The sequence below is a fragment of the Lycium barbarum genome, chromosome 4, assembly GCF_019175385.1.
Source record: "Lycium barbarum isolate Lr01 chromosome 4, ASM1917538v2, whole genome shotgun sequence".
NCBI lineage: Eukaryota > Viridiplantae > Streptophyta > Magnoliopsida > Solanales > Solanaceae > Lycium > Lycium barbarum.
This window is the reverse complement of record NC_083340.1, coordinates 17938979-17958999: the sequence shown is the minus strand read 5'-3', so window position 1 is coordinate 17958999 and position 20021 is coordinate 17938979. Positions and strand designations below refer to the sequence as shown.

General features: G+C 38.7%; 1 long non-coding RNA gene across 1 annotated transcript; it reads right to left on the bottom strand.

Moving 5' to 3' along the window:
• Nucleotides 1–2990: 2990 nt before the first annotated feature.
• Nucleotides 2991–18711, bottom strand: LOC132635438 (uncharacterized). The gene is made up of 3 exons (XR_009580515.1): nucleotides 17819–18711; nucleotides 4020–17642; nucleotides 2991–3939 (listed from the first exon to the last, which is right to left on the bottom strand). It is a non-coding gene; the product is annotated as an uncharacterized LOC132635438 (long non-coding RNA).
• Nucleotides 18712–20021: the final 1310 nt, after the last annotated feature.

Genomic DNA, 20021 nt, shown 5'->3' with positions numbered 1-20021 from the left:
TCCAGGCCATAGTTCGGGGCGTGACAAAAACCTTATTTCCAATGCTACCTTATATGTGTAGTAACCACATAGCCACTAAAAAACGTCATGCCTAAGCTGGAGTTATCTGGTAGGTTAGCAAAATGAGTGGTAGAAATTTGTGGTTATGATATCGAGTATAAACCTAGAACGGCTATAAAGTCTCAAATCTTGGCAGACTTTACACCCGCAATGGTTCCCGAGGTAGAAACGGAACTCTTGTTAACCTCGGGAAAAACTTTTGGGGGTTTGGACCATACACACGGAAGGAGCATCAAACGTGAAAGAGTTCGGACTTGGAATAGTACTTAAAGCCCCTGCGGGCGATATTATTTGACAGTCTATAAGAACTCTAAAATTAACTAACAATAAAGCCGAGTATGAGGCTATGATTGCATGTTTAGAGCTGGCTAGAAGCTTGGGAGCTGAAATCATCGAAGCAAAATACGAGTCACTTTTGGTCATCAATCAAGTAAAGAGGGTATTCGAAGTGAAAGATTAAAGAATGCAGAAATACTTGGAGAAAATCCAAGTTGTTTTACATCAATTCAAAGAATGGACCATGCAGCATGTGCCTAGGGATAAGAACACCGAAACCGATGCATTGGCCAACTTGGCTTCATTGGTAGGAGCGGAGGAATTTAATTCAGGAACGGTTGTTCAATTGATGAACTCTGCAGTAGAAAGCATCCATCCCGAGATAAACACAACTAGCTTGACTTGTGACTGGCGCAACAAGTACATTGATTATCTCGAAGATGGGAAACTGCCAACGAATCTTAAGGAATCTAAGGCTCGGACCAAAGCCGCAAGGTATTGCCTGGTCAAAGGCAAATTGTATCAAAGATCATTTTACGGCCTTTTGGCTAGATGTTTGGGGCCCGGAGAAACCAACTATGTCATGCGCGAAGTCCATAAAGGGACTTGTGCAAACCACTCCAGAGCAGAATATCTGGTTTGAATGTTTATTCGGGCCGGTTATTATTGGGATCATATGGAAGAGGATGCAAAGAACTTCGTTCGGAAGTGCGATGAATGCCAAAGACACGCTCTAATGATCCATTAATCGGGGAAATTGTTATATCCGGTATTATCTCCATGGTTGTTCATGAAATGGGGGATGGACATTGTCGGCCCTTTACCTTGGGCACCAAGTAAGGCTCGTTTCATACTGTTTATGACTGAGTATTTTTCTAAATCGGTTGAAATGCAGGCTTTCGAAAAAGTCAGAGAAAAAAAGGTCATTAACTTTGTCTGGGACCATATCATCTGTCGGTTCGGTATTCCAACCGAAATCACATGCTACAATGGCCGGCAGTTCATAGGCAATAGAGTCAATGATTTCCTCGAAGGTTTGAAAATCAAAAAGATAATGTCAACTCCGTATCATCCAAGTGCGAATGGGCAAGCGAAGTCAACAAAAAAAACAATCATTCAGAACCTAAGCAAACGGTTGGATGAGTCTAAGGGAAGGTGGAAAAAAGTTTTGCCGGAAGTACTTTGGGCTTACAGAACGACCTCGAGGTCGAGCACCGGTGAAACACCATTTTCATTGGTCTACGGTGCAGAGGCTTTGATTTCTATCGAAGTTGGGAAGCCAAGTTTAAGATTCAGTATGCAATGGAAGAATCGAATGACAAGGCTATGGCAGTGAAGCTTGACTTAACGGATGAACTTCGCGAAACAATGTTGGTCCACTTAGAAGCACAGAAGCAACGGATGGGAAGATACTACAATCAAAGAGCACATCTTCAAAACTTCCAAGTCGGGGACTTGGTCTTTCAGAAGGTTACTCTGCACACCAAAAAGCCCTACGAGGGGAAGTTTGATCCAAATTGGGAAGGGTTGTACAGAGTAACTGGAATAACTGGTAAAGCCTCATACCAACTTGAATCAGAAGATGGCCAGCAGCTACAAAATAGTTGGAATGTGGCACGCTTGAAAAGATACTACTGTTAAGATATGAATCCCTCGCCCTTCGAGAATTTTGTAAACTTACGCACTTGACCTTTGCTGGAATAAACCGGAGCAAAGTTAAAGAGGCTAGAGTTAGGTCTGAAAATGTGTGTTACACTATTTTTCCCTTAGCTCGGTTTTGTCCCAAAGTGGATTTTCCAACAAGGTTTTTAATGAGGCAACAATGTACCACGTGTTACTTTCGTATCGAAGTCTAGCTAAGTGCTGGGACTGGGGACTGCTCAGCATCAACGAATAGTGTTTCTCTTCTCATACTTTGAACACAATTACTAGGGGACTATAATACCCTCGAGAGATTCGAGATAGCTCAACAAGGCCAAACCTTTTGTATTTTTTTTGAAATTTTCACACTAGGATCTATTATAAGGGCCAAACGATCAAATGAATCATGCCTAGTTAGTTTATTTGCTACGACAAAAGTAGAAAAATTAAATGGTTGCCCGCGATCGTTTGTACGATACAAATATATGAAATGAGAAGAGCACTTCGGTTTAAACTCGCGTAAATTATGGCATTGCGTGAATATTTACTTCACACGTATGATTTATTTTACCTTCGAAGCTCACGAGCTACCTCGACTAGGGACTACCATCACGAAACAAACGAACAAATCGAAAGCGTTAAGGTTCCAAGTGAATTAAGCTTGATTTTTGTACAAAGGCGTTAAAGTTTCAAGTAAACTAAGCCTAATTTAAAGACCAAGTATAAAAACTTCAGTTTTAAAAAGTCAAAAAATTCAAACAATATGCATGAAGTGATTTGGAGACGTCTGAATTCAAAAGCATAAAAATAAGGCCCTTATATGTAATCACCGGCAGGAAAAAGGCTCCGTGCACAACAAACTTATTTTAACTTAAAGCTGGTTCCAGCAAAAGCTTTCCATTAAAGTAAAATATTATTAAAAGTTTATTCAAGGTTGAACCTAGTTCGTACTCGGACAAAACATCAGTCCAAGTTGATTCACCTCCCTTCGATTAAATATTGACAATCAAATATTGATTAAGTATTGAAAGCAGAAGAATGCTCAAAAAATAAATACCAACACAGTAAAGTCAAATAAAAGTTTCCACTTTATATAAACACAAGGCCAAAGACCGACCTTGATAAATTTACAAAAAGCGAAAGAAAATACAAGCCTAAGCCTATCTAACCCTCCGAAGAGGAATCCAAGCCATCAAAGTCGGAGCCTTTGAGGTCATCCTCTGAGCTGTTCTCGAGTAGTACTTTCAGAGCGATACTCTCGACGACCCTCGCCTCCTCGATTTTGGCAGCAATATCCTCAATGCCACCCCGAGCCTCTTCCAAGGTAGCCCTACGATATTTTCATTTCTTATGCTCAACTTTTAACACGGATCGAGCCCTGGCTGCTTCAACATCATCCCGGGCATGGTTCCTTTCGGACAGGGCTAGCTCCAGTTAGGCCGATAGCTCGACATTCCTTTGGCTCAGGGTGTCACGGGCTTAGGCAGAAGTTTTGAACTCACCCCTGAGATCTTCGAGGGCTTTAGCCTGATTGTCTACCTTTTCTTGGGCAACCCTCAAGACTTCTTTCTCGGAGGCCCTCTCCGACTCAATCCGGGCGAATTGATCTTGAGAGAGTCTACCTCTTGCCTCAGCTGGGTGATGGTTGCCCCGCGTTCCTCGAACTGCTTGGCAGAAGCGGAGGCATCCTCAACAAGCCTCTTTATGTCCGCCTCTAGGAGTTTATTTTTCTCGACCATGTCCGCGAGATCGTTCTTTGCTCAAAGGTTTTCCTCTTTAGCTTCGAAAAGCTCAGTTTTGAAGGCTGAAGGGTCACCGACCTAACGTAGCTGGTCTTTTTTTTTTTTGCTACAGGAGAAGCTTGAACTTCTCAATTTCTTGGCCCCGGGCATCCAACTGGCCCCGCAGATCATCTATCTCCCGCATGGCTCGAACAAAACCCTCGTTCTCGAGCATGATAGACTGCAAAAGAGTGAAAAATTAGCATACAGTGAGAGTTACTCGAAATGAATGAAATTTTTCTCAAAGGATGGGATGTTTACCTAGTTCGCAGCATGCATACTCTCGTTGAGGAGACACTTCTAGGAGACTCGCCCCATCTTCTCTTTGTCGTATTCCGACATAAGGGGGCGGACATAGCTAGCTACCCCGATAGACCGGGATAAAAAATTAGTGTCCTCAGGAACGACAATGGTGACAGACTACCTTCTTTTCAGCTCGACACTCGAGGCCGGAAAGGTGTCCATGAGCTTCGACCGCGAGCCAGTTTCAGATTCCCTAAGGGAACGAGAAGAGTCCCTCAACATATGCTAAATGACGAGGTGGCCAAACCCGGAGGCATCCGCCATCACAGCGGATGTGGCAGCAACCCCTGCCTCGAGAAACATATGATCAAAACTTTCATGCCCAAAGGAATGAGAAGGAGGTAGAGAAGAAGTTGACTCGGCTTGCCTGACCCTCTTAGCCGCAGGTTCTACATCCGAGGATGTGTCATCCCCAACTATGACAGTCTCCACCTCAGGCAAGACGACCTTCCATGGGGCCGGTGAGTGAACGACATCAACGATGGGGATTGAACGGTTTTTGATAGCGCCCTCAACAAGATTGGTCGAATTAACGGCAATATTTTCCTCCAGAATATTTACCAGAGTAGGTTCTGTCTCGGCGGCAGCAGTTGTGGTGGTGGAGCCGGGGCTGACTCTCGCTATTATAATATCATCATCTGGAAAGTCCCTTAGGCCCCGCACTCCTAAAGCACTGCCGTCACCTGTTACACCCCATTTTAACCGGGTTAAATTTAGAGTACAACATATTGATGATTCCTATTTTTGTTTTGTTTAAGGAGTCGCCACCTAATTGATTTTAAGGTGAATTAGGGCACCTAATTAACTAACTAAGGTAAAGCTAACTAAACCTCCGTCAATAGTCTGCTTAATCAGTGAGATTCTAAGTAAGGGTTTTATATTATCCTAAAGGGAAGGGGTTAGGCATCCTTTAAAATCCGTTAACTACGGTTATCCAGCCAAACTTAGGTTAATTAATTAAGGGTAAATATAGTGCTTAAATTTTAAGAAAATGACTTATGATATTACTAAGGTTTTAAAGGAAAATATAATAACGCCATTTAAAATAAAAATAATAATAATAATAATAAAAAAAATATGCTGAAGCTTAAAAAAAATGTTATTTTAAACAAGACTAATAATTTGCATAAAGGAGCTTTTAAAATGCTATTTTGAAATAAAGCTTATAAATGCTACTAATGCCTTAAATGGAAGTATGATGATGTTGTTCAAAATAAAATTTGAAAAATATGATAATTTGCATATAAGTAGAAGAAAATGCGGGTTTGCGCAGTATTTTAATAAACATTTGAAACAAACTAAACGATGATATGTTAATTGATTTTGCGTTTTAGAAGTATAAACAAGATTATGTTTTGTTAACTACATTTGGCTAAAAATATGCATAATTTGGGTAAACTTTAAAAGATGTCTACAAAATATTCTTTGGTTCCTCTTTGCGTGTTAATGGCGTTTTAAAATTCCCAAGGTAATAAGAATAAAATATAATTCCTTTAACTCAAATATGAATTTACGCTATTGAAAATTAATTATTCTAAAAGTAAATATTATAGATACTATAAATACTTTAATATGAAAAGAAGAAAATGAAACTTATGGAAATAATTATTAGTTTCTCTTAAATTAACTACCCACGACTAAAACTAAACCCCACTAAGAGCCCGTTTGGATTGGCTTATAAGTTGGCTTATAAGCTGTTTTCAGCTTTTTTGAGTGTTTGGCTGGCCAGCTTAAAGTCATTTTATGCTTAAAATAAGCTCAAAAAAATAATTGGACCAATTTGACTTAGTTTATCTAAAGCAGCTTATAAGCTGAAAACAGCTTATAAGCCAAAAATAATAAGTTGGACTACCCCAACTTATTTTTTTCAGCTTATAAGCTGCAAACAGCTTTAAGCTGTAAGCCAATCCAAACGGGCTCTAAATTTACTAGAATTCATCTAAGTTAGGAAACAAAACAAAATAAAGAGTTAATCATGCAATACAAATTAAATGCAAAAAATAAAATAGAAGAGCCAATAAGCTGAATGGGCTCAGCCTCTTTTAAGGATTGCTACTGCTGTTTTTTTTCGTTTGGGCTTTGGCCCAGAATTTTTATTTGCCGCGGACAGAGCTGATGCGAGGGAGATTTCGTTGGGCTTTTAGCCCAACACCGAATGCGAAAAAAGGAGACAAGTCCCTCGGACTCGTATGCGATGGTCATGCAAAAAAACGAAAGCAAAGGATTAGTATCTACTCAATGAATAATGTTAAAGGTGTAAAAAATATGAATTCAAACAAATCAGTAGATTATATATATACTATGTATATTTAAGTATACTTCATGTATACACATAATCAAACATGGTGTATATAAAAATAACAGGTTCGAGAAACATAATATGTTTGCAGAACTGAGATTTATATCTGAATCAATTGGCACCGATTAAACAAACTAACTAAAGGGTCTTTACACGAATCCGAAATGAAGAGAATTAGACACTACCTAGTCATGGGAATCTTAAACAAAGAACGAGTGATATCAGGCACCCACATTAAACATGCTAAACTTAGTCAACAAAGGAAAGGAATTGGACACCACAAACAGCCGTAAAGAAACCCAAAGCCAGGACAGCAGGATCAGTTACTATAACAAAGCAAAGAGGTCACCATTAAACTAAATATGTTGATCCCAACCAAACCCATGTTTTAGACTTTGAGAAACTATTTAGTAATACCCTATCTATGATGACATAGAATATTCAAACAGTAGCGAGTTTCAACTTATTGACATACTTAAGACGTCATTTCAAGACAAAAAGCACTAAAAAAAAAAGGGGAACAACATTCGGCAGACAAACAACCAGATTTGCACACTGGATTCATATTTAACCGGACAAATACCGAATGTTTGGAAACAGAAGGACACATCAGAGGAGTGGGAAGAGGTGTAACATGATACAAGTAAAACAGCTACAGTTCTAGATATCAGGCAGGAGGTCTTCATCATACGAATTTAACCATAAAGAAAACCAATTTGTAATGATATACGCAAACTGGACTGGGCTAAGCAAAATCCCCTACGTCATTGAAGTTTAAACTAATCATGTTTTCGTAAATTACGAGTCAACATAGAACCATGATTCAACTAACAGAACCCACATAGCATTCCCAAGCAACTCCAATATCAATCAAGATCTATGGACTATACTAATAACAGGTTAAATCATACTAACTTCATTTAAACAAGTTATGGAGGACTGAAACCAATTAAAAGTGAGCACAAGCAAGTGTCAGTGAACTTCCAAGGGTGGCACTAACCTACCACAGACTTAAGCGATTAAAACACCTAATCCGAGCCCAGGTCATAATACTTGAATACATGAAACCATAAATTTAGTAGCATGATCCAGAACCAAGCATATAGAACGATAATGGATTTAAACTACCATGTTAGCAGAAAATTAAACATGTGAAGATCCACTTAGGCAGGCTGTAAGCTAACCTAGAATGTGACTGAATGAAGTAATCTTATATAGCATAACAAAGTAGTTGCAGACCCAAACTACACGTGGCTAAATCAAAACATAACTGAAATAAACTTGCTCAGGGTCATAATAAACATCAACTTCTAAGCTTCATCAGACCAATCATAGCATTACATCCACTATGATAATAGACTCACAGAACCCATACTCAAGCAAATAATAGTCTAAACTGGGCTACCGCATACTGGTAATCAGATCCAAAACTAACATATCTGAATCCTACTTTAGATCATTCAACTAACACGGGACATGTGCTTAACAGGGACAAATTGCGCAATGCTTTCGTACATATTTAAACTAACAGGCTGGCTATAAGTATGAAACAAACTAAACATTAATCAAGAGCATCCAAACATGTCTTTAAACTGGACTACCATATAATGCAGGCAAACGACAAGCGATTAATTGAGACAGTGAAACTACATCATATACGTATCTAAAATACACCCTAGCGACGTGTTGAGCTAAACAACAGATTAAGCATAGAAACAGACTCGCACCAGAACTGGAAGAAAAAAAATAATAAAATGAAGTTTACTGACCTTGGCCTAAAGCAAACATCATTCTAAAAACAGCAAGCTAACCATATAATTTATATTAGCATGAAATTATTTAACTATGCCAACAAATGAATGTACTTGTATTAATATTCAGCTAAACCGGCTCATGGTTAACTGAACTAAGGGGGAAATCATACTAATATGAAGGACAGCTAACAGCATAGTAGCTTCATATAGGTACAAATGACTGGTTACTACTAATCAACTATTTTGCAGGTACAAGTGACCATTAAGCATGACCCATGACAAATATTGCTACAAGATTTAATCAATAAGCTAATAACTAATCAAAATTGCCAACATCGACAGATGCTAAGCTAAATTAACTTAAATTAGCCATAATGATCACATAATAATCACTAACTAACATGCAGACACTTAAGAATTTCATGTGAAATTAAACAAACTTCTAATACTAAACTCACTAATATGCTAAACTAACAATTAATCCAACATTAACAATCGTCAACATACATAAGCATACTAAGACACTATAAATTCAACTAAGGAAGCTTTTTTACCTTCTTCGAGTGCAGCGAACTGAGGTGCGGAGTCTCGATTTACCCTCGAACACCTCTAAATCCGAACTTGCGCACGCTCGGATTCAAACAAATATCAAGGGCAAAACAGAAAAGAATTTAGTGCTTGAGACGATATTTAGAAAATAAAAACTAATATTTTAAAGGGAAACTCGGGCGATTGGAGACTGGTATTTTTAGAGGTATTCAAAGCTGAAGAATTGTTTTTTAGGGAGAGGTTTATGCGGCTGAAAACATCAGTTCTTAGGGAATTTCATGAATCCAAAAAAAACTCCCTTTCATGGTATTTATAGGGCGATTTAGGGTTTGAGTTTGAGAGGAGCGGGGACAGAGGGAAGTGGAAGAGAGAGAGGAGCGTGGGGGGACAAGACGAAGTGGGGGACAGAGGGAAGTGGGAGCGGGGTGCAGGCGGCGGTGGAGGGGACGAGAGATGATGAAGGAGAGGAGCGGATAGGGAAAAGGGGAGAAGAGAGAGGAAGGAGAGAAAGAGGAAGGGAGAGAAGACGATGGGGGGGCGGCGACCTGAAGGAAAAAAATGAAAGGAAACCCTCCTTTATTTTGAACGGATCCGGGTCGGGTCCAAATGATTTAATGGACTGGGTTGGCTAAAATATGGGTTGTTTGGGTAATTATTTGGGCTAAATTTTATGAATTGATCCGAAAAATAGTACGGGTGATAATATATTTGAGATTCAACAGTGAGTAAATGCTATTATTAAGCGAAGATAAATGTGATGCGTGTGCATAAGCTGGTAAAATGCCAAAATAGATAATAATAATAATAATAATAATAATAATAATAATAATAATAATAATAATAATAATAATAATAATAACTGTAATAGAATAATCAAACGTTGGTATTAATTTGTCGAAAATATTAGAAGCGTAAATAGGTATTCCGGGGGAGAGGCGGGACAAAATTGGGTGTCAACATCACCCTTAGAGATTTTCTTTCTTTTTCGGCTCACCGAAGATGACTTCGGGATCCTGGAGGACCTGGTTCTCTTTTTCTTATCCTCTGCCTCGATAATAAGCCTCGCCGAGCCTGACGGGTCAAACTCTGAACTTGGCGCGGTAGGGGCATCAGTCGGTTCTAGCATCGAGATTACGGAACCCTTTCCCCAAGCCTGAGAAAAATGTCAATATTAGAAAAGGGGATAAATGAAGGGAATAACACAAGACAAAAGAAATCCACTTACCATGATTTTTTGCTATCCATGTTTTGTCGGATAGCTCCTTCCCCGTACGCAATTGATGCGGGTACTGGCATATAATGCCCTCCACCCAAACGTGGAAGTTTATTTCATCCAGGATCCATGCAACGATCGAAATAAAAGAGAATTAGATGAACAGTTAAAAGAGCGCGGAGAGATTAAAGTTCTACGATGCTTACGAGTATCGTTCCACCGCTCGGGAAATGGCATAGATCCCTCTGGGATAATCTTCGCGGTCTTAACCCTGACAAAATGTTGCATCTATCCTCGGTCTCTATTTTTATCGACTCTGCAGATGATAGGGTTCTCTCCTCGTTTAGAAAGCTTTATGCCCCCGCCACAAAAGAAACGTGGGCAAAATAGCCGAATCAAACGATGCCGAGTGAATTCCACATTGACGTTGTTCACCAAAAAGCGAAGGCAAGTTGCAATCCTCCAAACATTCGAGTCGGTTTGTGCATGGCACAAATTATATATTTGGCACATATCGAGAATGACCCAATCGATCAGGGGGTCAAGTTTGAACATGAAAGGGTAAGTGTAAACACTTGAGTATCCCTCCACAAAGGTGTGATGTCATCGTCCGGACCCAGAATGACAATCTCTGAAAGAAGGTCTGACCAACCGCATTAGGTTCGGACTCGCGGTAAGTCTATCGCCTTGATCGAAGAAGGGTATCTTCGGATATCAAACCCTCTGTCGAAATTTTTCATGGCCACTTCGACGGCGAACTCGGTGTCGAAATGGAAGTATGTGGGCAGAATATCTTGTGGCTGAGATTCGAAGGGTTCGGTTCGAGCTCTAATCCCGAGGCTAGTGCCGAAGTCAGCCGCTGGAGGAGGAAAAGTAGTCAGTGAGGCGTTTCTAGAAGAAGATCGGGAGTTCGTTGTTATTTTTTAAGATTTGAAGATAATATATGAAGATTTGAAGAAATTGGTGAAGGTTTGAAGGTTTCTGATGAAGATTTGGAGAAGTTTATGAGGATTGAAGAAATTTATAAAGATTTGAAGGTTTCCAACGAAGATTTGAAGATTCTGATGAGGGTTGAACGTTTCAGATAAAAGGTAGAAAGAAGGCAAGAGTGAAGAACGGAGAGTAAGAAAGTGTGGTAAATGGTGAAATGTGAAGGGGATAGGACTATTTATATGCGATGAGTAATTGTGGCGAAACGCATCGATCAGAGAACTGAAGGGACGTCCAATTGGGAAGCTAGACGTGTTCAAAGTCAGTCGGACGTGATGTGAAACGACACTTGTTTTCCCGCCTATTTCAAAACTTACAAAAGAAGGTTCTACCGAGACCGGCATTCCACTTCTTGTTATTCCGATAGAAATTCGGACAAAAGGAAAAATTCATGCACAAAAAGATCCAATCTGGTTCGAATGAAACTGAAAGCGGATAAAAGCATTCGTAATCCAAAAAGATCCTATTAGATTCAAATAAAACTTATATATATTGAAAGATGCATAACTATCTCGGTTATAATAACCGTACAAAACATGGCCAAACATATGGACTTAAACAAAAAAACTGGGGGAAATCAATCTGGTGACCCGAAGGTTAGGAGCTTTAGTTCGCAACCTCGGGCGCTTGGCAGATTCATACTTCAACTCAGCGACTTCGGGTTTGTCAAAATTGGAATCCCGATGAGCAGACTTAAGTCGTTGATTCTCTTCTCGAAGGCGTTCATATTCTCGTCTCGAAGGCGTTCAATCTCTTCATGGAGGTTTTCATCTTGTTGAGAACCAAAATGAGGCGAAGGCCCCATAGCAGCTCCTTCAGGCAATATATTCCTCAGAGATGATGTAGCAGATGGCATGGCCGAATTACCACTGGGAATGTTCTGCATGGCAACATTGACTTCGACAAGCGACTCATCATCATCAAGAATGACTACAGGAGCTTGATTCCCTCGAGAAGCTTCCCTCCTAGCCTCTGAAAGTAAGTGACATGATCGGACCCTGAAGCCACTTCTTGTGAAGGAAACTGGGATTGTCGGAGCATCTCCTTGCTTCTGTTTCTTGCTCGAAGGAAGAATACCTTCAACAACTTCTTCCTTGGAAGCAGTCTTCTTCGTCGAGGAAAGTCTCTTTGTTAGAAGTCCTAAAAATAAGGATCCTAGTATAAGGCGCACAACGGATGAAAATTGTGAGTAAGTGTGAAAGAAGGTCAAAAACTTACCATGATTTTTCCCTCTCCACCATTTGGAGGAAATGCGTCTCCATGAGCGGGTCAGGTCACGAGAAGTGGCTAGCAACGCGACGACCTAATCAAAAATTCTGATTATAAGCTCTAGTTCGACTGATATCGGAGTGGGATTCCATGCTTGGGGAAAAGGCTCGGATAGGGAACGATGGAGTTGGTTCGTCGGAATCATAACAAATCAATGTAGCCAGCCTCTGTCATAGTCGTCCTCTGGGTTAATGAGACCTCGTGCTTCACGAGGATACAAATGCACTAGGCCACCTCGAATAACTTGTGGAACGTAGATGTGGATCAGATGATCAAGAAAAAAAAGAGACTCCGGATATGTTGGCCAAAAGATTGATACAATACACCAATCTCTAAACTTGCGGAGAAACTTTCCCGACACAAATCCGATAATGGTGACAAAAATCCTATATTATCTGAGGAACGAGGAAAGAATAACCAATTACAAAAGGGTATGTGTAAACCAGGGAGTAACTTGCGACATGATGGTTGATTCTTGTCCCATGGCTAACTTGGACGACATCGATCTCGGCATCCAAGTTACAATCATTCCGAACCTTGGGGATAGTGGCAGCATCAACAAACGATTCGAAGCTCTCTACGGATTCAAGATGGTTTTAAACCTTACAATATTTTTGGTACTTGAAGCCAGAGGGGAGAATGTCAACAGCAAGAAACTCAAGTTCTTCACTGGGACTAGAAGCCGCCGTTGGAGATGGTGGTCAAGAACGGGATGGCGATGAAGGATTAGCAGGAAACTGAGTTAGCAGGGGAATGGAAGACATTGTTGAAAAAGGATTGGAAGAAAGAGATTTCAAAAGCTATGACGTAGGGTTTTTTCTATAGAGTTTTTGCTGTGTAAGGAAACTAAGTGTATAGCTTAGTATGAGTGGAGCATTTACCTTTTATACACAAAAGGTTAGAAGTTGAAGAGTTGGAAGTCCTGATGTCAAAACGGTTACCAATGCTGATCGCTACAGTGGTGTAATAATGAGCAATCAACATCGTGTAAAGTGCAGAACTGAAGAATGTCTTTTTAGGCGGCGGAGCTGGACTTTCGTGTGGCTACCATGGATCGGTTTCGGTTTTTTGTTTAAATCCATTCCCCGGAGTCAATGCTTTCCACCGGGAAATGGAGGGACTATCTGTATACAGTATAAACCGGGGTAAAATGTTTGGGTCAGTCAACGGAATATCAGAGCAAGATATGAGAGTTGGCTTTGAGATGTAATGTTGGTTGGAGTTCGGTCAGTAGGATAGAATAAAGCCCGATGGATCACCTGTTCAGTTTTGACCAGTCGGATAGAATAAAACCCGAGGGATCACAAACCGGAGGGGTGCTAGTTGACACAAATGCGAGAAATCCTACTTGTAATGGATTTCTCGTCGCCCGTCACGCTATGAACCATTGAGGCGCCCGAGATCATCGGGATCATTATCTCCTTAACAGATTTAGTTACCATGTATAACTCTAACTCTTGTACTACAAATACAGAGGTGGATCCTCTCATTAGGGGATCAAATTGTCACTTTACACACATATTTCATACTCTTAGACCCGTAATCACTAAAACTATTCAAATTCTCTTAAGATTGGCTTGGGTTCGAGACAAAAAGGCTCAAAGCCGGACCAATTAGTTGTGTTCCTCAATTACCAATCAAGGTTATCTCTTTTCTTGCTCTTTACGAATCGTTGCTTGTTATTGCTTATTTACACCACATATCATTTAACCACGTATAAATTCAATTGTTACCTTTTTAAGGAGTAAACAGTATACATATGGTAGATTTTCTGTGTTTATGTACATATATTAACTTTTGAATATCCTAAATAAATGCTAAAGGTTAGCTCGAACGGTCCAGGGTGTTCAAAATTATCTCTAGCATCCTAGGTTTGATTCCCAGGGACAACATTATTTTTTCTATTTAGCTTTTGTTTTTGTTTTTTCGAACCTCAGGATTGAAAATTTTGGATCCGCCACTGATAGAATTATCTGTCAATTACACCAAACACCATTCCCTAATCTGACATTTGGGTTATTTGCAATTCCAAGTATGAAATATCTCTCTCATTCTATAAAATCTTGAACCCTCCTTTGATTATATACATCTATTGCACGACGTACTCTCTGCAAACGCTACAACAACACACCCGGTGTATTCCCACAAGTGAGGTCTGTGGAGGGTATGATGTACGCAGACCTTGATTCTAACACTAATTTTAAAATGTATAATATGTAGAGGCAGAAATTAAAGTGAAACAAAGGAATTACCATGCATGGTGATCAAGCAGGAATGTTTATTTGAGCTGAGCAACCACCGTAGTACTGCAATTCTTGTGCACACTGTTTTGCCTTGTGTGTTTGTGATCACAGTTTCCCTTCCCTGTCCATTTCCCACCAAATCACTTCCCTCCTTCACCACTTCTGTTATGGAACCTTTTTAACTGGTGAAAATGATAAAAATGGTCTCTTATCTTGGTTCAATCTAGTCTCTTGAGTATCAACGAGCAGTGCAGTTTTGATTCTTTAGGTTTTTCGTCAAATATTTATCTAACTTTGATTGTTAATTTAGCTGGAACTTTCATTAAAAGGTTAAACAAAAACACCAGAAATTTTTGTCAAAATTCCAGAAACTGGAACATAAAAAACTACACCAGACACAAAAAAAAATAAAAAAAAAATAGATTAAAAATAACAGATTTTGCACTGTAAAAGTTGCATCGGACTCTTGAAATACACAAAAAAAAAAAAAAACATAAACTACAAAATTTGTACTTCCTAATGTGAGTTCCCGTTAAAAAAAATTATTTTCATAGTTCTGATTAAATTTAAAACAGAGTTTGGCAAAAATTTTATGGAGACAAAAAATATTCACTTTTGACAAATTTAAAAGGACCAAAACTGCTAAATTGTTATTTAAGGGACAATTTTATCTACTGCCAAAGATAAGGAGACATGTATGTCATCTTCTCTTTTTAACTGCTATGTTTGTGTTATGTTTGTTTGACGGAATACTGAATTTAAGAAAGGAAAATATTTTTTGAATTAACAATCTAAAATAAATTATGAATATTTATGTTGATTTAAATCATCTTATTCATGGCAATGCAAAGTTTAAATTTGAATTAATAAAGAAATGTGTATTTTTTAGCAGAGTAAAAAGATAAGAGTGTCACCTAAAATGAGTCCGGGGAGTACTATTTTCTATTTTCCCTTTTTTTGTTGTTCTCTCTCTCTCTCACTCACTCCGACAAACTTCATTTCATTTTCTCCTAGACTTAAAAACAAATTCAAATTCTTGAATTTTTGTTCTCCATATTCTGACGATTACTCTATTGGATTAAATTTTAAACTACATAAATTTTTTTATCTGTTCAATTTTGGAAATTTATTGTTGCACTATTATTCTACCGGATAACTTCTCAATTTTCACCAAAACACTGTAATTTTAGATAGTTTATACAGCAAAAGCAATTTTTTCTAAACCGGGCAACAGGGCAGCGACAAATTTACTAATTTGAAAAAAGGTTGTTTTTATATTATTCAAAATTAAACAACTTTGCCACGAGTATATGTTAGGCATTTGATCTAATATTATTCTCATCCTTTGGAAAAAATCATTGCCTTGACTATTAATATTAAACCATACTCCAAAATATTGGAGGAGGACAAAAACAGATTTTTGATCTTTTACAAACTTTTTTTTTTTTGTATGACCTTTTTACAAGAGATTTTTATTTTTTACACATAAGAGATCTGAAAAAAAACACATAAGAGATCTGAAAAAGACATTTTCTTCTATTCAAGTTGTAAGTGGCCAAGAGATCCTATTTCCTCCACAAAAACAACATACCCACTCTAATTTCATAAGTGGAGTTAGGAGGATAGAGTGTATGCAGACTTACCCTTACTTTGGGAGGTAGAGGGGGTTCTTATCAACATATGAGATGTTTTGGGTGCTTATGTTATGCAAGTACTCTTGCTCATGGAAGGGGTAAATTTGACTTAAGAGCTAAAATCTGTGTGTTCTTAGGGTATCCCAGTTCTCAAAAGGGATATAAGCTATTAGAATTAGAGAGCAGAAATGTGTTTGTCTCAAGAGATGTTTCCTTTCAGGAGGACATATTTCCTTTTGTTCCTAAAACTGATCCTTCCCCTATTTCCACTTCTTCCTCATCATCTCCTGATCATTTTTTTCCTGATGTTTCACCCTCTCTAGAAATTGCGTCTCCACATATCACAGATCCTACCTCACTGCCTACACCCATACCTATTCCTCCCCAATCACCTATCACTACACCATCTCCATATATCACATCTGATCCTACTTCACTGCCTACACCTTTGCCTACTTCTTCCCAATCACCTATCACTACACCACCCTCTTCCCAATCACCTTTTCCTGTACTACATAATTCTGATTCTTTATCCACTTCTAATCCTAATCCTTTACCCATTTGCATCCCTGCTCCTTTACATATCCCACCACCCTCTTCTAATGCCCCTGTTCCGGTTAGACAGTCTGAGAGAATAACCAAAGGGATTTTACCCTCTCATCTCAAAGATTACTACTGCAATACAATTTTTCTTAGTCCAGGCACTGAATCATGTTTTGTTACCCCTATCAAACCTACTGTTCTTTCCATCACTGGTTTATCTTTGTCAATCAACTCCTACTTAAATCAGTCTCCAATATCACAAAACCCACTAGTTATTATCAAGCTTCAATTCACCCTGGTTGGAAACAAGCAATGGAGGTTGAGATTAAAGCCTTACAATCTAATCACACATAGGATGCAGTCCCTCTTCCTCCCGGAAGAAGAGCATTACCTTGTAAATGGGTTTACAAGGTGAAACAACATGCTGATGGTTCTTTGGAAAGGTTGAAAGCTAGACTAGTAATTAGAGGTGATATTCAACAAGAGGGAATAGATTTCAATGAAACATTTTTCCCAGTGGTCAAAATGACCACCATCAGGTGTTTGCTATCCATTGCAGCTAAAAAGAACTGGCCAGCTTCACAATTTGATGTGAACAATGCATTTCTACAGGGTGATTTGCTCCAGGAGGTCTATATGAAATTTTCAACTGGTCTCACTCCTCCTCATCCTAATCTGGTTTGCAAGATTAGACGATCTTTATATGGCCTCAAGCAAGCCTCTAGGCAGTGGTATGCCAGGCTTGCTGGTGCTTTGGGTTTTAAAGGTTTCACTGCCTCTCTTAATGACTATTCACTATTTTTTAAGAAGAAAGGTGATCTTGTTTCTATTGTTGCGGTATACGTAGATGATATGCTCATTACAGGCAATGATGTTCATGAAATTCAACAACTCAAAGTTTTTCTTCATAAGGAATTCCAAATCAAGGATCTTGGCCCTATTCACTATTTTTTGTTAATGGAAATTATACGAGAAGAGCAGGGGATCATCATCAGTCAGAGGAAATATACCTTAGATCTACTTCAAGAGTTTGACATTTCCCATCTGTCATCTGTTTCTTCACCCATGGACTCTTTTTGCAAGTTATCTGCAAATTCAGGCTCATTAATGACTAATCCTACTCTATATCGACATATCATTGGCAAACTCAATTATTTGACTCACACACGGCTAGATTTGTGTTTTGTTGTGTTGACTTTAAGTCAATTTATGCAAACACCTCGTGACACACATTACACAACAGCTTTGAGAGTTTTGCGTTACCTGAAAGAAAATCCCAACCAACGAATTTTTTCGTCTGCTTCACCATCCTTCTCCCTTGCCGCTTTTTGCGATGTTGATTAGGCTTCGTGTCCGGACTCTCGTCGCTCCGTTAGTGGGTTTTATATCACTATGGGTGGTTCTACTATCTCGTAGAAGTCAAAAAAGCAAACATCCGTCTCTCTATCATCGGCTGAAGCCGAATATAAGTCAATGCGTCGATTGATGGCTGAGTTAACTTGGTTGACCCGTCTACTCTCAGATCTGTCGATTCCACCACCATTACCTGTTCCGATTCACTCCGATAGTCAAGCGATGATTCACATTGCACGAAATCCAGTGTTTCATTAGAGGATGAAACACGTGGAGCTTGACTGTCATTTTGTGAGACAGCAGTATCTCTCCGGTCTCATCTCCCTCTCTTTTGTTCCTTCAAAAGACCAGTTAGCCGACATTTACACGAAGTCCTTATCAGGCCCTTCTCATCAACAACAGCTTTACAAGATGGGTGTCGCTTCACTCCCCTCCATCTTGAGGGGGGATGTTGGAATTAAAAGAAGCTCAAGCTTACCAGCAATGGAGAAAAACTCTCAACTCTCAGTGAAGAAGAAAGGGTCAACATCGTGGGTTTCAATTGGACAAACTTTGAACTCATCAAAGTGTTTAGATCTGTCCTTAAATTATTCAAGGCTACGTGGACGAGATCTAGCCATACATAAGCACCAACATAAAAGGAGAAATTTGGGCCGTCCACATCAGCTCAGAAACAGCTCATCACACAATTGTGGCCCAATAAATCCAGAACCTTCTAATGGTCACGTGAATGGCACAATATTGACATAGAGAGGAATAATTATGTCCTAGTTAGTTATTGTATAGCCAATAAGATTTAGACAAATACAGCCAATAAGATTTAGACAAATACAATAGGATTTAAATATTCTTTTATTATGTTATGCAATAGACTTGTATAAATACATGTAAAGGTATACAGATGAAATACAATCAGAAATTTCCCAATACCGTTCTTAATTAAATCTAACAAAATCACATGGAAGGAAGTTGAAAAAAAAGACCTAGTTGAAAAAAAAGACCTACTATCTATTAGAATCAATTTTGACTTAGTGAGAAGTAGATCAAAATGGAAGAGTAAGATCCATAAAGGAAATACCAACTAATTGAGATTAAAGCTTAATCGTGTTGGTACCTTCACTACTAGAAAATCACTATTTTCGCACTGAAATTTCTCACTGAACCATGTTTAGTGGTTATCCATAGATATTTTGATTGAATCAGTGAAAAAAGAAAAAAATATTAGTGTTTTCACACAAAAAAATCAGGAAGTTTCCCAGTGTTTCAATGAGAACCTGTTTCCCACCATATGTTTTCTCAGTGAGCTGGTTCAGTGGAAAAGATCATATTTTTCACACGAATTTCCCACTGACTCGTCGGTGGAAAAGATCATGACTAGAAGTGCTCTAACTTAGGTGTGTGTGTGAGTGTGTGTGTGTGTGTGTGTTAGATGTTTGTATGTAAACAGAAAATATAGGGAAATTTTAATGTTAGAAAACTTCAATTATTAAACCGTAGATTAAGACGGGACTAAATGGATCAACATGGATATTGAGGACTCGTATAGCAAACACAAGCTAGCATTGAGCCGGTGTTGTAGTAGTTGTTTGAAAGTGAAGAACAAGAGTTATGCTATCATTTTTTTTCTATTACTCTTTGAAATACAAATATTAATTTCTCCTAAATGACTTGAAGAGTGAGTTTGGAAATGTCAAAAATCTTTAATGCTATGAGGTGAGGAGTTTAAATTTTCCAGTAATAAATGTATTAGTAAGCAGATTCAGTCTAGCCTATCAAAGTTGTTAAACTGGAATATTGTTAGACTTAGAACCAAAATAAGTACCTGTTAAGTTATTCCATTTAAGAAATAGATGTTGAAGTTTTGTCAAGTTCCACATGTCTCTAGGCAAGTTTCCTGTATGATAGGACATTACAACAAGTTATCCTTTCATAGCATATGATTGTTTTCACTAAAAATTGTCGGAACTTTTGTGGTCAGTGAACCAAAAGGAGCAGACAACGAAAATGATTCAGTATTTTTACCTGTGAACTGGTTATATGATAAGGACATATATGTAAGCTCTTTGCATTTGTCTAAATTGCTTGGAAGTTGGCCGGAGCGTTGATTCTATGC